This window comes from Macrotis lagotis, chromosome X, assembly GCF_037893015.1.
Source record: "Macrotis lagotis isolate mMagLag1 chromosome X, bilby.v1.9.chrom.fasta, whole genome shotgun sequence".
Lineage (NCBI taxonomy): Eukaryota > Metazoa > Chordata > Mammalia > Peramelemorphia > Peramelidae > Macrotis > Macrotis lagotis.
In genome coordinates this window covers 509,363,498-509,380,535 of record NC_133666.1, presented here as the reverse complement: position 1 = coordinate 509,380,535, position 17,038 = coordinate 509,363,498, and the positions used below count along the sequence as shown (strand labels likewise).

The 17,038-nt window shown below is 35.5% G+C and overlaps 1 long non-coding RNA gene across 3 annotated transcripts in view; it reads right to left on the bottom strand.

Moving 5' to 3' along the window:
* Window positions 1–15,611, bottom strand: part of LOC141502232 (uncharacterized) — a 54,905-nt gene extending 39,294 nt beyond the window's left edge. For all 3 annotated transcript variants that reach the window (XR_012472468.1, XR_012472467.1, XR_012472466.1), the window contains exons 1-2: window positions 15,394–15,611; window positions 5,428–5,558 (exon numbers count right to left, since the gene is read on the bottom strand). This is a non-coding gene — a long non-coding RNA (uncharacterized LOC141502232). The remainder of the gene's footprint in view (window positions 1–5,427; window positions 5,559–15,393) is intronic.
* Window positions 15,612–17,038: the final 1,427 nt, after the last annotated feature.

The following is a 17,038-nucleotide window of genomic DNA, read 5'->3' as shown; positions in this document are numbered from 1 at the left end:
AAAAATTAAAAAAATGAATAGTGATTGAGACAAGGATGTGTTTTTATGTTGTTAGTTGATATAATACATTTAGAACATTCTCCAGGTCAAATTCCACCTCTCCACTTTCCTTCCAGTGATCAGTCTAGACAAATCAATTTTGTTCAGTTGTGTCATACTCTTGGTGACCCCCATTTGGATTTTCTTTTTGATAAAGATCCTGGAGAAATTTGACATTTTCTTCTGCAGCTCATTTTAAAGATGAGGAAACTAAGGCAAATAGGGCAAAGAGACTTATCCAAGCTAGCAAGTGTCTGAAGCCAGATTTGAATTCAGATTCCAACTTGAAACTATCCACTGAACCATCTAACTAACCAAATAGATTTTTTAAATTGTCTTTCCTTTGCTACACACCTTGCCACTAAGACTAAGCAACCATCTCGATCCCAGTCAAATTTTGCTATGACAAAATTGGATATGAATTCACCTCTTCCTGACTCCAGGCCCAGCACTCTATCCACTGAATCATTTTGTTACCTCCTCCATTAAAGATTTTGGGTGGGGGATAGCAGCTGAGTTGATCCTCGGTATTCTGATTCTAAGGACTCTGAGAGTTGGAGGTGAAGAAAGACTATTCCTGGCATCAAGGATTGCTTACATAAGAACATAGATACAAGGGATGGATTGTCAAATAGTTAGCTTCCTAGTTTGACTGGAAGGAAGAGAGTATGGTAAATTGGATCCAAACTATGGAAGGACATAAATTCAGACTGCTAATTCTTTTTTTGCCAATGAGATGAAATGTTGAAATAACATAACTTTTTTTTTTCACTTTTCTATTCATTCATCTTCAAACAGGATTTACAAGAAACTTCTAATCTTTTGGGAACCATTGGAGTTTATTTGGGGTGGGGTGTGCATAGAGAAAGGAAAGATACGTGGCAACTAACTAACCAGAAGACTTTTGCAGGAGGAGATGGATTAAGTGTTTAAGAAGAAATTTTAACTAGGGCCTTCCTAACCCCAGGTCCAGCACCCTGTCTACTGCACCAGCTACCTGCCTAGATCTATATAAGCTCTAAGCTCTTTCCTATTCTATATCTATTAGCAATTATGGTTCTTTTTCTTCAACTAGAAAGAGAAATGAAATATCTAGTTGATAGCTGTTTCCTGAAGTTTGGATGATTCACATCTTCAAAATTAGAAATTTCTTTTTAAAGCAATTCTGTAAATTCATCCATGGAAGACACTCTGGCTTTTTAACCATGCTTTTTTCAGATAGTAATAACATCTTCCCCACCTTCCTCCCCACAACTCTATTTCCTTATCAGCTCACTACACAGGTTGGAGAACATTCTGGAAGAGATATGACAATAAATAAGACAGAATCCCTCCCATCCCATCGAGGAGCCTACAAAGCTAAGGAAGAAGATAGGGCTTAGCTAGTTTTTCATGGAATGTGATGGACTGCTTACCCCTTCTGCTTATATTTGAAAGTCACTCTCTATACAAATATACTTGTCTCAAAACTCTGCTTTTCAGAAGATTTGTCTTCCTTCAAGGTTCAGCTCAGGTTCTTCCTTCTTTGCAAAACATTCTCTGATCCCTGCTTCTTCCATCAAACTGAAAGTACTCATTCCTTACCTTTTTTTCCCAGACCAAATTGCTTGCATTCCTCATTTGCCCCATCATATCTTGTATCATACTTAGGTGTATTGAGGACAGGGATTGGGTAGCTAGGTGGCACATTGGAAAGAATTCATCTTCATGAATTTTAATCCAGCCCCTGGATAAATCATTTAACCCTGTTTGCCTCAGCTTCCTCGTCTCTAAAAAGAGCTGGAGAAGGAAATGGCAAACCACTTCAATATCTTTGCCAAGAAAACCTCAGATGAGGTCACAAAGACTCAGACACGACTAACAACAATAATTATACTACTAAAAAAGGGAAAAAACCGTAAATTTGTATTTCCAGCCCTCACCTCAGAATACTGCCTAGAAATAAATATTTATTGAGTTAATTTAAAAGTTTACTGGGAAAAAATCCAGAAAGCTCATTGGAAGTGACCATAATATTGTTTTTCTATACGGTTAAATTTGCTGTGGGCAAATGTTTTGGCTGTAGTAAGGGAGATATAATCACTAAAGTACTCACTAAGAGGACTTTGTTGTAAGACATTCTAACCAACACTGTTTTACCATGACTTGGATCTCAGAGGCTGTATTATATAATAAAATCTTTATTCATTTGTATATTTAATATACATTTATTATTCATCTATATGAGCATTTTACCTGGGAAGATAAAAAAAGATAAATGAGTCAGAATATTCTCCCTTAAGGAATTTTCAATTTAGTAATGTATTTACCTGTAATCAGCCTTAGTATAGAAGGTGTTTTTATCTCATTAATTCATTGATTTCTCAAATACATTTATATGGTAGTATGTACTAGACTTTTGAGGACAAAAAAGGTGTTTTAATTATACAAAACAGTGCTATGGATTTGCACATATCATTGTTTGAACTTCCATCTTTAGTTTGTAGATAATCAAACAGATTTTATTTGGGGTGTTCACCTCATTTGAGCAAGAGATTTTTGGATGGAGAAAATCTTATAGTTCCAGGGTAAACACACACACACACACACACACACACACACACACATGTTTACCCCAGAAAGATAGCTGTGGATATAGATATTTATTTTTATAATATATATTTTATAAATCTCTCTCTCAATGCCTCTGATTTATTTACTTGTCACATGTGGTCATGAGTTACTCTAAGATTTGATATCCTCTTCCACAAAAATCAAAATAATAACAGTTGCATTATTTGTCTCACAGAGTTATTTTGAGAAATGTACTCTGTAAACCAAAGGAGACAGAATGACAAAGGAGAAATCATTAGGAGATCCCTGAATCTGAAATCCAGCTCTGACGAGATAGGTGACCATTACTTTCACTTCTCTGACACTCAGTTTCTTCAGTAGTAAGATAGAGATAATGACAACTGACTCCAGCATTGAAAAATTTCTAAAAATCAAAATGAGTAAAATATTTTTAAAGTGCTTTATGATTCATAAAATGTTATATAAATGTGAACTATTATTAGATCTTTATTATGTTCAGCTTTCATAATAATATACTAAAATGCAGAGCTGGAGAAATAAAGAAGAATAACAAAGATGATCAAAATTACACAAAATGAATTATTATTAAGCTCTTATTAAATACCTTTCATTTGTTTATCACTATGATTCATATTGTGTGACTACACATAAAAAACCTAAGACATAATTTCTCCCTATAACCTGATAGCTAAGGAAGAAATACTGATACACATGAAAGAATGGAAAATAAATTGCTAACTACAATATAGACAATTGGTATTAGGAGTTCAGAGCAGTTCCCAAGCTCCTGGGTTCCCATGTATGAACTTCCTAGGAAATTCTCAGTGTATCCAGGGTAGGGAGAAGGCTCTAACAGTTGCAGTAACAGGAAAGACCTCAGACAGAAGATAACACTTGGGGTGAGTCTTGAAGGGAAACCAGGGATTAGACAAGACAGAATACTAGTCATCTTCGATTCTCTTGACTTGCCACTCTACCTCAGTTCATTTAGGCTCCTTGTCCCATTGGTCAGTTCTTTTTGCCTCTCCTGGGCTATAGGCTTCTATGTACCTTGTATGGGAGACCCTAGGCTGGAATGTCTAATTTTCCTCACAATAAAACTTTTTTGCTTTTAACTCAGCTTGCACTCCTCTGCATTTTGAGGGGTGGGCTTCAGCTGATTGACATGCTTCAGCTTTCTTTCCTTCTAAAGGAACTAGTGGCCCATCATTCCAGTCCTTCACTCCTAGAGAGTTTAATCATCTATAATTATGGCAGAATCCCAACAACTGCCCAATCCAGTTATCCAATATCTGGGATCGTGGGGGAGGGGCTTCCCACAAGGTCCATGTTACGAGCATTTGCTGTTTAGTCCTCCAGCAAGAAAAATCCCCCCAAAGAAACAAGCAAACAAAAGCTCCAGGGGGATGGGGGTGTGGGGGCAGCTGTCTCTCATAAGACAAACAACCAGAGATAAGGTTATCTCTATAGACTTTTTAGCACCCAGAAAGTGGCAAACTACAAAAGCAACTTAGTAACCTGAACAGTGTAATATTTTTATATACTTTTGACTTTTATTATGTATTTTATTTCTCTTAATGAAGATCATAACCCAAGTAATCCTCATGCTGGGATTATTCTTGTCCATATTCTCCATAGTGTTGGACTCCTTTTTACATTTCATAGAAGTTAGAGCATCACTTAAATTGCTCCTCAGGTATTCCTCCTTGATAGATTCCCCTTTCTTTTCTACTTCTTGGATAAAAGTCATCATATGCTGTACTCTACCTCAATCCTACCATTCCTTTCACTCTGTTGTCCTTTTGGTCACCACCAATTTTGATTATTTAGAAATTGTGGTGTTCCATGATTCATGGCCATATCATATCACCAGAAGAATAATGGAATAGTTCAATCAAAAGAATTTTCTAAAACCAAACTCTAATGGAACGGGAACTATGATGGTAGGGGAGAAAGAGTAGAAGAAAAAATGAGGGGTATGAAGTAAATTTAGAGCACAGAACATTAAAGTTTCAAAAGGAAAGATTGTATTGAGATGTTGTGGCAAAAGGTTGGTGCCTTCTCACTATGAGAGAAGGCACCAAGCTCTTAAGGACTGAGGAAGATGAGACAGATGGGGAAAAGTTGCAAACTTTCAGACCTTCTCCACTCCATCACACTGCTTAAGAGTAATCATTCAGTAAATAAACTTTAAACCTATTATGCTGCCAAAGTTATTTTCCCAAAGTGCAGTCCTGACCATGTCATCCCCTCCCTTTTCCCTCTCCAACTCACTCTACTGGTTCCCTTTTACCTCTAGGATCAAATATAAACCTTGAGTTATTTTTACAGAGGGAATAGCATATCCTTCCAAAGTAAGGTTCCTTGCAACTATAAAATCTTATAATTCATAGGGTAGCTAGGTGGCACAGTGGATAAAGCACCGGCCCTGGAGTCAGGAGTACCTGGGTTCAAATCCAGTCTCAGACATTTAATAATTACCTAGCTGTGCAGCCTTGCGCAAGCCACTTAACCCCATTTGCCTTGCAAAAAACCTAAAAAAAATCTCATAATTCCATATTGTGACCAAGTTCCTAGATGGACACTACTTTTCTCTATTGTCTTTCTCCTTATCAGAATATTCCTGAATATACTTTTGCTCCTAGGATTTGTATTTATGAAAAAATATATATCACATCACTGGGTGGTATAATGGAGAGAGCATTGGAGGTAGAGTCAGGTAGTCCAGACTCAGATGCTTACTGACTGTATGACTCTGGGCAAGTCACCTAGCCTCTGTCCCAATTTCTTCAACTATAAAATGATAGCACTTACCTCCCAGGATTGTTGTGAAGACCAAAAGAGATGATATTTGCATAAGGTATGGAACAATCCCTGACCCAAAGTAGACACTTAATATATGCTTGCTTTCTTTCTTCCTTTCATACATTCAGAACCAATGGATTCTAAGATAAAACAGAACATAAAAATTATGATTTTTAAAAATTCAAATAAATAAGGAAACAATTCTACATGTAAGAATTGGTTGAATTAAGTTAAACAGTTGATTAAAGAAAAAATTTATGGAAACTGAATGCCTACAATTAGGGAGTGGTTGAACAAGTTGTGGTATATGAATATGATGGAATACTATTATTTTGTAAGAAATCATGAGCAGGTGGATTTCCGAAAATCCTGTAAAGGCTAACATGAACTAATGCAGAGTGAAGTGAACAGAACCAAAAAAACCCTTGTACCCTTTAACAGAAACATTGTGTGATGATCAGGCATGATAGCTATTCTCAACAATAAAATGATCAAAAAGAATTCCAAAAGAATTGTGGTGTAAAATGCCATCCACATCCAGAGAAAGAATTACGGAGTCTAAATGCAGACAAAAGCATACTATCTTTTCATTTTGTTAAGTTTTTTTTTTTGTTTCTTCCTTTCTCATGATTTTCTCTCTTTTGTTTTGATTCTTCTTTCACCACTTGAGTAATGTGGAAATATGTTTAACATCAACGTGCTCGTATAACCTGTATCAGATTACTTTCTATCTTGGGAGGGAGGGAGAAAACTGTGGAACTCAAAATCTTACAAAACAAAAGAATATTGAAAATTTTCTTTATATTTAACTAGAAAAAATACAAAAAAGAAAATAAAAAAATTGAGTTAGGTAGCTGCTGGATATTTCTATGCACTTTTTTAAAATCATAAGGGAATTTTAGGGTCTAGAAAAACTCCATAGACATAATAATAGCAAAGACATATGATATATTTAGTGTTTCTTTAGGTAAATTGATTTGTAACTAACTTGACACACTTAAAAGTAAATATGCTAAAAATGATGCTCATGTTGACTTTTTTAAAAGTTATTTAAGGCAATGGGGTTAAGTGACTTGCTCAAGGTCACACAAGTAGGCAATTATTAAGTGTCTAAGGCTGGATTTGAACTCAGGTCCTTTTGACTCCAGGGCTGGTGCTCCATCCACTGTGCCATCTAGCTGCCCCCACCACATTGCCTTTTGAAAAAACAAAAATCTCTCCCCTGCTTTCCACTTTCAGAAACCCTATAGTGATATCAGTCACTTTTTCCCCCAGACTTAACAGATTTTGTCCAAGGGAAAAGCAGACCATGCAATATTATAAATTTGTACCATATCTACAATGGTAATTTAAGGTTGATATTGAGTAGAAGCAGAGGCATAACTGAATACAACCAAAGTGGTAAGAGATAATTGCTAAATTATTAGTGTGAGCATTTATATGTTAGAAATAGGCAAATATTGCACACAAGCGCTTGTGTTTTTGTTTTGATGATTTTCTACATGTAAGAAAGTGGTGGAAAATATTATTCAGATTAAACTTTAGAGTGTCACCATCACCTGCACTTTTCCCCCTCCTGCTCCCTGCCTCCCCCTCCCAAGCTGGTTATTAAACATTTACCACTACACCCTCATGGAGAACTTACTTAAAGACTAAAACCCTATTGGGGATTATGTATAAACTCCCTTTTAGTTAACTGGCAATTAAATAGCATGGTCAAGTTTGCTATTGTCTATCTTTAAAGATTATCAATCAGCAAATATTTAAGTGCTTACTTTGTCCCAGATACTATATTAAGTATTGGGGGTTTTTTCCAAAAGGAAACAGAAAAAACAGTCTCTATTTTCAAGGTACTTACATTCCAGTACAGAAGACCATCTCTCTCTCTCTCTCTCTCTCTCTCTCTCTCTCTCTCTCTCTCTCTCTCTCTCTCAATATAAAACATGTATGTATTTCTCTCTCAATCTATCCATAATGTTGTATTATTTCAGTTGTGTCTGACTCTTTATGACCCGCATTTTGAAGTTTTTTTTAGCAAAGATCTTAGAGTGGGTTTGTCATATCCTTCTCTATCTCATTTTATAGATGAGGAAATCGAGGCAAACAGAGTTAAGTGACTTAAGGTAGTGTCTGAGGCTAGATAAGATTTTCCTGACTCCAGGTCTGGTGCTCTCTCCACTGCACCACTTAACTCCATCCATCCATCCATCCATCCATCCATCCATCCATCCATCCATCCATATTTATACACACACACACACACACACATATATATATAACATATATGGTACATGCATATATACACATTTTTATATATGTGTACATGCATATAAAATGCACAGTTATATATATTATATTATATATGTGGTCATATACACAAATGCACATGCATATGCATATGCATATAAATACCATTTTATATATAAGATAAATTTGTATTATTGATATATCAATCAGTGTATATCTACAAATCAGTATTTTTGATAAAAAATCAATATGAATAAAATAAATAAGGAGTAGTTGGAAGGAGACTTTAAAGGGGAGAGTGTTAAAAGATGTGGATCCCCTGAATGGCTTTTTAGAGGAAGTGGTACTTGAGCTGAACCTTGAAGGAAGCAAGCAATTCTAAGAGTTATAGATAAAGAGGGAGATCCTTCCAGGTAGAGAGGGGCTGTGAGTGTAAAGGGGATGGGAGATGGAGAATCAAGTGAGTGGAGGGACAAGTAGCCCTGCATGGCTATACTCTAGTGTAGAGGAAAGTTTTATGGGTTTTTTTTAATTAAACTGTAAATCTAGGAAAAGACCAGGTTGTTAAAAAAATTAAACTTGAAATATTGGAAAAGATCAGATTATTAAAAGCTTTAAATTCTAAATGGAAGATAATATCATAGGAAAACTTTTCTTCCTGTGCTCTGAACCAAGCCCAGGCTTAAGTTACCAGAAACTTTCTAGTGTATACTGATTATATAAGGTCTTCCACAATTTCAATCTCTCTTGTCTACCAGGTTTTATGCTTAATCACAAAGTGCCATCAGCTTAAGTTGATAGAGACCTTTCCAAGCATGAATGTTAAAGACCCATCACCAGAACATTGTATGCTCATGATATTAAACTTGAAAGCTGGAATCTGGGACATCTGCCTTTCCTGGAACAAGGAAACACATTAGGCCTCGCCTCCCATGACTTTGCAAGGGGCAGACCTTCTCCTGCTCTAATCATCCTTCCTCAGAATATTGTCTCTGAAGGCTTCTGGGTGGATGAATGGGGCAGACTCCAAAGAGGAGGTCTGAGTAGGGATACTTATCTCCACAAAAAAAGAATATAACAAAAAGCAGTTGATAAAGGACACTGAAGAAAGCTTTCTTTTCCACTAGCATAGCAGAAACAGCAAAAAGAGCTAAGTCAGGAGACCAAGGCTAAGTTTTAATTCCTGCCTCTGACCTTGAGAAGTCTGAGAGCCATATAACCAGGAACACACACACACACACACACACAGAGAGAGAGAGAGAGAGAGAGAGAGAGAGAGAGAGAGAGAGAGAGAGAGAGAGAGAGAGAGAGAGAGAGAGAGAGAGAGAGAGAGAGAGACTGGCCAGGATCTCATGAGATCTTCACATACAGTACTATCTGATGGTAAGAGAAGACTAAAGGCAAATAACTAAGTGTCTGTGTGAAAAGTAGTTATAGAGTTTTATTAACAAAAGTCAAAAATCAAAGATTAATGAATATTATTAAATAATAGCCTCTCATAGATCCTGCTGCCAACTTTCTATATCAGTTTCTCCAAATTCTCCAAACTTTTTTCCTCTTTTCTTCAGGGATTCTCAGCTCCATTTACAATCAACTAATTGCTTATGTCTCTAAATGGCATTCTCTTACCTATCTCTTCCAGCTTCCTTTTGAATCCTTTCTGCTCCTCTATTGTCTGCTAAAGAACATTTATTTAAACAGAGCATCACTATCACTACCACCACCACCACCACCACCAACTACTATTAGCTAGACAGTATATACGTAGCACTTTAAACTTTTCAAAGTGCTTTGTAAATATTTCATTTTTCCTCATAACAAAAGATACTATGTGAAGATACTATGATTATTATTTCCACTTTTCATATGAGAAAACTGAGAAACAGAGAGATTAAGTGACTTGCTCAGGCAACACTTCTTAGAAAGCTCAAAATGAAATCCAAGACTCTATCACCTAGTGACTTCATTTTTTTTGTCCCAGGTGCTATGGTAAATGCGGTGGATACAAAATATATATTGTACATATGGGCAGGATACATAAAGCCCTGACCTCTAGGAGCTTCATTAGGAGAAATTATACAAATATCTATATGGTACACTTACATTGTGGTTATTGTTCAGTGGTGTCTAACTCTTCCTGACCCCATGGAAGATTTCTTGACAAAGAAATAGAATGATTTGCCATTTCCTTCTCCAACTCATTTTACAGTTAAGAAACTGAGGCAAACAGGGTTAAGTGACTTGCCCAGGGTCACACAGCTAGTAAGGGTCTGAGGCCACATTTAAACTCAGGTCCTCCTAGATCACCTAGATCACTCCTGTTTGTATAATTTTTTTTTACTTGCTGTCTCCCCTGTGAGACCCCTGAAGGGTAGGGGGTTGTCTTTTGCATCTTTTTGGAAACCTTAGTATGTAAGAGAGTACCTGGCATAAAACAGGCACTTAATAAATGTTTATTGACTAATTATGTACATAAAAGACCTATAAAAAGTACATATCTTGGAAGGTAATCTTAGAGAGGAAAGATAGCAATGGGTAGGGCTGAGAAGGATGAGCTGAATCTTTAGAGAAGTCAGGAAAGCCAAGAGGAGTGAGAACATTCTAGGCAAAAAAAAAGACAACCATGGAAAGATATTTCACTACCCAATCAGGGTCAGTTATTAAGATTGTCCAGAATGAAACTAAAACCCCATTAATTATTTCTAATAATTTTGTATGTTTTGGCAGCCTTTTGGAAACTGAAAATATTATCAACTGCATCATATTTCTGTTCCATATTCATATGATAAAATTAAGCAGTTTATTTCATTCTTTTCTGAATGAAAGTCTTTGGGGTTTATTAATGATATAGTCATCAAATAGGCAGTAGAGGGAGTATGAGTCTTGAGAGGCCAAAAAAAGAGACCTGAGTTAAAATCTTGCTTCAGATGCTTATTAGATGTATCTCTGGGATAGTTTGTACCTCAGTTTTGACATCTATAAAATCAAGGAATTGGAATCAAAGATGTTTAAGCTTTCTTTCCAGCTCTAAATTATGATTCTTGATCATGTATTTAAAATAGATTTGCAGACTAGAGTCAGAGAAAAAACACATTTAATTCATGTTACTTTAGGTAATGTGGGAAGGGGAAAACATAAAAGTGGACAGAGTGCTAGCCCTGAAGTCAAGAGTAAACCCTGCCTCATAAACTTCCTAGTTATGTGACCATGGGCAAGTCACTTAGAATCTTACTCTCATTTTCCTCATCTGTAAAATGGGGATAATAATAGCTCTTGCCTCATAGAGTAGTTGAGAGAATCAAATGAGATGATCTATGTAAAACACTTTGCAAACTTTAAAGTGCTGCATAAATATTAGTTATTCAGAGCTATTGTTATTATAGAGTTCAAATCGTTAAATCATCATATACTTTCCAAATTAAGGGCTGGAAGGAATCCCAATGTGCATCTTATCCATCTCATCAGCCTAAAAGAATGTTCCATCTTTGATAAGTGGTCATATAGCCTGAACTTAAAAACCTTCAAAGGGAACTCTCTATCTCCTGGGCCAGATACTTTATTTTTGGGCAGCTCTAATTTTTAAGAAATATTTCACAGAATAGTCATTGTGGGATGAGCCATACATATCACAGTATGAAATGAGGGAGTATACTTTAGTGAGCAGAACTAATTATATCCTCTTGACTGACCCCATCTCTTGTATGGGTATTATATCTTGGGTATTTATTATATCTTGGTTCTAACTTCTTCCTTCAGGCCTGACTTTCTAGTGTTTCAGTCCAAACCTTAAGAGGAAAAATTTCCTTAAATCCATCAGAGATGAAACAATGAGAAAAATCAAAGTCACTAAAAACAGCCATCCCTAAAGAACAAACTAATTCTTTTTCATTCCCCACCTCCCATGACTGCTAGCCACAGATGCCTTTGACCAGGCAAATATATTTGCATATATTCTCAACCTGGGAAGCCATACAAATATGAATAAGTAAAATTTATTTTGTTTAGATCAGATCTTTAGCTTCAGACAGAGAATTTCTCTTGATTTCCCTGGAGAATCCATCCTATGGGTCCCCATATCAAATCTACTTTTCCCTTGTGTATGCCTCACCATACTCTGCTATCTCTTAGCTTCATTTAACCCTCAATGGCTTGCATGCATCAATATTGAAGTCAACAACCATGAGACTTTAGAGAAAATTGTGCTTTTTAAAATATGTGGCAAAACAACAAATTCTTAAAGAAATATAAAGATTGGGGATATAACTTTCAGAAGACTGCAAGAAAGAAAGAGCAAATAATATATTAAAAAGTACAGCTATCCCCTATTTTTGCCTCAGCAACAGGAATCTGGATCTCTGCATCTGTTTCATTTTCCCTTTTTGTCCCAGGATTCTTTCTCTAGTCAATTCAATTGTTTAGGGGATAGGAGGGACAGGGGTTCAGCAGTGGCTACAAATAAGGCAACCCCTCCCTTGTCTCCTAGGAGGCAGTCCCTATTCTTGGGCACTCTGATGTCATTGACTCTCATGAGGCTTTTATTCTTTCCCTTTTCTTAGGAATGAGAAAGGTTAAAATTTCCCCAGGAGCCCACTTGTTTTAAGTCTAAATCTGGCTCTCACTTCCACCAGATTCCAGTTCTGCCTTCTGGGGCCTAGGCCAATACATTTCCTCTTGGTCTCAATGAACTCTGTCATCTTTCAATTCTAAACTGATTCTACTTTTTACTACTGGAGGCGGTAAGAGAATTAGAACTTATCACAGTCTCTCTTCTACTTTAGGATGTAAGGTTGTAGTTGTTGATGATGATGAAGATGATAACAGCTTCACTTAGAAAATCAAATATTCCCATGGAGAGGTTTTCTCCATAAGCAAAACTGCAATGTAATCTTATCATGGACAGACAACTCTAAATAGAAATATTAACAATCACCTATCAAGCCCACAATTCTTCAGACTAGTTTGTTTGTATGGGAACGTTAAATGAAGAAATAATTAGCTGACCCCTTTGGATGAACTGATTATTTCTACCTTGTTGAATGAAAGAGAACCTTCCAACCTGCTAAATCATAGTTATGAATGAAAGTTATAAAAGCCTGGATGTTTAATGAAATAGCAAAATATTTATTTTAAAGAGTTTATGATCCTATTTTAGACCAATATTGGAATTGTTATAGACAGTTCACAGCTTGAGAAGGTGCAAAAAATCCTTTCCTTATGTACCTTACATAGAAAATGGATCGTTGAATTCCAAGGCAAGTAAGGAAATTCATTTACTTGATACTCTAGTAAGTTCTGTTCTTGGCTATAGAGCTGTTAGGAAAAAGTTTTTCTATATACAGCATCTACAAGTGAGCTCTTTGGGATGTCAGCTGAACTACTCAAAGAGAAATTTCTTTGACAATGTTCTAGTTCCCTAGGCCTTTACTACATCAGTTATAATCTCAAATCTGGCTGGGTACTATCTGGGTACCTTTGACTATGAGTTTGAGTTCCTAATACAAGAAGAGATTGGGCAACCTGCCCACCTTTCCCCAAATGGACTATGCACAGAAAAAAAAAATCAGAAAATGATCTCAAAGCCTTTAAAAGCCTTGTCCATGAAAAGTCATAGTTCATGCTGGTGTTGTAACAATAAAAATGAGATGGAAGGTTGCTTTAAGAAAAAGTCCTTCTAAAATTAGAAGTTTTCTGAGCTCATTTATAAGATTGAAATCACCCTTCTTTGATGTTGCCCATTAAAAAAAGCACAATGGAGAAGGTAAAACTAATGATATTTTTTTTTAAATGTAGGTCCTACCTGTTTCTTTTTGGTTGACTAGACTAAGTAACATTATTGGATCATAGAATTTAGAACTGAAAGGAATCTTAGAGCTCATTTATTCTATTCTCATTTTCCAGATGAGAAAATTGAGGCCCACAAAGCTGAAAATGACTTGAACAAGATTAACCAATTGATACTTTAAGAACGAGGCCCTGAATGAACTTAGATAAGTTATTTCTCGAGGCTTCAATTTCTTCATGTAAATTAAGGGGTAGGATCACCTTATAGGAGTTCTTTAGGCAATTAAAATCATGAGTCTAGTCCCTGACACAATATAAAACTAAGAGAAAAATATTGATTCTTATTCATCGTTTCTTCTATGAAGAAAATTCCATAAAATCTATGAGTACAAACAAATTCATTGAGGACAGTACATATTGGCAAGACATATCAAGATAAGCATATATTGTCCTATTAGCCTTTGTGTTATGTAAAGCCGGGCCTCAGCTAAATCAGTAAACATACTAATACAGGAAATAGTTGAAGGTGAATTTCATTAGTTGTATCCTGTGATGCTTGCATGGGCAAATTCTACCTTAAAGCATTTTGATGTTTTGTTTGTATGTTTAAATTATTACTTGTAATTGTCTATTCTTGTAATACCCTATTCTTTGATGAGGGTAAAGAGATTGGGTGGGAAGAAGTGGGAGCCAGGTGAGCAACAAATAATTTTTTTAGCCTATCTCCCTCATGACCACTAAAAAAGCTTTGCAAAATAGTATTCAAGCTAGAATTCTCTGAAGTCAATTCCTGGCTTTCATCTGATGAATTGTTGGTAATTATAGAGTTTAAAGTTTTTATATCTCCATGAAATTTAGCTTAATATGTAGATAGATATAAAAAACAAAGTGAAACATGCTGAAAAGAATTGACTAGTAATAATTTCATTACTTTATCTTAAGATGTTCAATTCATTTGTATGGAAGCACTGTGAAAGAGATTTCACTTTAGAAGAATTTTATAATTGGTTTCTTTTTTTAAAAAAAGTTAGTGGATCTTTGAATCTTATTTTTCTGGCAAAATAAGTTGATAATACTATCAAGTACTAATTCCCGAAACTACATTTTCTGATTTATACTATCTATCAAAGCTTCAATATCATATAAACACAAAGAAGAAAGCAAAACATTCATTTTCAAAGTATTAAAATAAAAACATTTGAATCATCTAAAAGCAAAACCTTAATAATTTACATTTTATGAAGTGAAGATGATAAAATTTCAATATCTTCCAGAAAAGTAGCAATATATCCAATTTTAATTCCTCCATTAATTTAAAAATAAATGTATTACTCGAATAGAAAATTTGCAAACTCTTTGGTCATAATACTGATTAGCCTGATTGTAATCTAAATGCTAAATAGTGTCAGTAAATGTTAGCTAAGAAAAACACATAGTAAAACCATAAGTTAATAAAGAAAACTTTGACATTTGCATATTATTTTGAAAAACTCTTTGTATTAAACATACAAGCTTATTTCCAAAATAAACTTAAGTATACCAAGATCTATAGCAAAAATATTTGCTATCTCATTAAAAAACAGAATGGGAACATATGTGAGGGTATTTTTTTTTAATATCTAGTAGCTTTTTTAAAAAATATTTTAAAATAAGTCATTCACAAAAAAAGTACAGTCTTCCCGATCCCTCTCACTCTCCCTCATCTTTACTCTTTTCTGAGAGAACAATAAAATGCTGAGTGAATTCTAGGGAGAAGAAATACTATATTCAAAATGTTTTTTTAAATGCAAATTATTCACATATATTGCATAGAAAAAAACAGAAAAAATTGTTTAATGTGTCTTAGGACAGTTGTATCAAAACAAACTAAAAGGGCATTCTCTCTCACTTAAATTTAGACAATGACAAACATAATAGATTACACAAATGATCAGAAGAATCGCTTACCTCTTGTCCTTTAACATATCTGTTAGAAGAGAGGGAAATGTAGATCTGGTTATAGATTGAGGAACACATCTGAGCTGGGGGAACTCACACATCAACACATCACACAGCTGTGTTTCAAGCTTACTTTCCTCCCACACTCTGGTTATTTCCTTCAAATGCTATCTCCCATACACACATAGACTGAAAGGAATCTCTTGAGCAACTTAGGAAACCCATGTACTTACTGTTCTTGTGCCAATGTACCTACAATTCAAGAAGTCACAGGTCCTGTTAAATGTGATTACATTCTGTTCCCAAGCAAAGATTTATGAACCACACCAGCTTCTCACAATGGCACAATTACAATGAAACACTGTATTGCCCATATTGGTGGGGGGAAGTTGCTATTCTCATTCTATGATTGATGATAGAGAGAGCATGCATGCATAAACAGAGAATATACATGCAGAAAGTTTCATTTAATGACTGGCAAGAGAAAATACATTTCTTATAAACGCTACACATACGTACACACATGTACAAATCACACACACTTGATTGTTGGCTGTCTCCTGAGCATATCTGAAAACCAAAGGATATTGGAACACAGCTTGCTACAACCGGAATTATCAAAAGATATTGCCAACCCAAAAACCGATTACATTTTAAGAAAGAAAAAAAAATCTATCAATCTAACTGGATTTTTGTTAATTTTACCTAGAATAGAAATTCTCCTTTACCCTGAGAAACAGATATTGTAACTTTCTATGGGTTAACATAAATATTATAAATCAATCAACAATATAATGTCCTCCCAAACCAAGGAACAAACCAAAAACCATGACAAGTCAACCCTACCCCAAAACAGCCATACAAGGTTTAGGCATGGAAAAATAGTTAAATCTAGTAGAGGTTTCTCTGCTGGACTTTCAGCGTTAAAGGTAGTACCCTCAGCAACATTTTTGTTCCTTTGCGATATTGATCCATGGATGCCAGGCTTGGTGACACACAATGGGTATTCAAACCACAGTCAGTCTTAGCAAATTAGGTAAATGAACGATCATTTGATGGTATTCTATTGTTGCTATTGTAATCACAGCAATTTTCACTGGTAATGGTGCTTCGTGCTGAAGTGCAGTTTTCACAGGATAATTGTGAAAGATATCGAAAGATTTCAGGATGCAGCATCTGGCTTTAAAAGCTCTTCAGATTCAAATTGGCATTTTACTTTATCTTGAAAATTTATTAGAGATTCAGATCATGCCGGTTTAAATGGAAAGGTGAAAGCAGGGTAATTTCATTCTATGAATTATTCAGTCTCAGGCTGGTGAAATTGCCATCCATGAACTGATGCTCTGACAGTCTCTTTTGCAGAGCCTCCATTATGCTTGTCATTTTTATTTCTTTATCTACGATCTCTTTTTCAGTTCCTGAGCTCGTCCCTTAGGGCTCAGCTTCACAAACCAAGTATTTCAAATTGGCAATAACCTAAATGTGCTGCTGTCTCAAATCGCGGTCTCCACAGGCTGTCTTTTCCAAATCATTAAAACCCACATCCATGATGATGTCTTGTGAGGCTCTTCACTCAGATGAATTAAAACATACACACACATGCACACACATGGAGGAAACAAAAAGAGGAGGGCATCATATCGGAGAAGAGTGA